Raw genomic sequence first — 1116 nt, forward strand, 5'->3', positions numbered from 1 at the left:
CACCAGAATAAAGAAACAAGCAGAGGTAATTGGGGTGCGTCCAAGGGACGTGCTACAGGAAATAGAGCACAACCATATACCAAACCTGCTCGCAATCAGAATGGTCCTCATAAGAATGAAACTCCAGCCACGTACAAGTGTCGCAAATGCACTTATGTACATGCCGCAAAACAATGTCCAGCTTGGGGTCATGAGTGCACCAAGTGTGGCGAGATGAACCATTATGAAGTTGAATGTGATGGAAAACCATGGAAAAGGAAGAACAACTTCCGTTCCACCAAGTCTGTGCATCAGCTGAAGGAGGTCAACACCAGTGAGGAAGAATCCTTCCCTGGTCGGAGTCTCACAATGTTCACATAGAAATAACATAGCTGATATAAGTACTAGCTATACACTGTAAAAAATGTTGGGAATTCTACTATACGCGTGTATAGGAAATTTCCTATACATCGTATCGGAAGTGAAAATTCCTATAAATGTATAGGAATTTCCCCATTTGGGAAGATGTGTATGGGAAAAGTACCAAGTGTATAGGCAAATCCCCAGAAATATATGGGAAAATTCCGATACGTGTCTGGTAGGCGAATTTTCCTTAATATATATAGGAAATTTACTAGATGATGGCGATTTTCCTATACAATGTTTGATATTTAAAAAAACGGGTAAAGATGTGCACATCTTTCTACCTTTCACATCTTGGTCGGCGCGGTCATTTTATGAGCTTATTTCTGACGCTTGACGCAACGCCACACCGAGGGTTGGACACATTTAGAGTCTATTTAGCAGTTTAAACTCTCATAATAGAATTTCAAGTCAGGGCAGGCAGTAAAATTCAAAACTCGACATCAAAACATCTAGGAGTAAATCCCCAAAGCCGTGGGCTAGCCCCGGCACCGCGCCGACACCTGGCTGACCCTCTGGGAATGGCCCAGCGAGGGGCGGCGCGCGGCTCTGGGATCACCCAGGCTCGGTGGGGCTGGCCTCCCAACAAGTCTCCGTGGTCTAGTGGTCAGCGTGATGGGATCGCAAGCCAGAAGTCCGAGGTTCAACTCTCCATCCGGTAAGGTATTCCATAATTGTATCAACGCTCACTTACTTAAATGAAATTACCGAAAG

Source organism: Frankliniella occidentalis, unplaced genomic scaffold, assembly GCF_000697945.3.
Source record: "Frankliniella occidentalis isolate FOCC.00 unplaced genomic scaffold, Focc_3.1 Scaffold141, whole genome shotgun sequence".
NCBI lineage: Eukaryota > Metazoa > Arthropoda > Insecta > Thysanoptera > Thripidae > Frankliniella > Frankliniella occidentalis.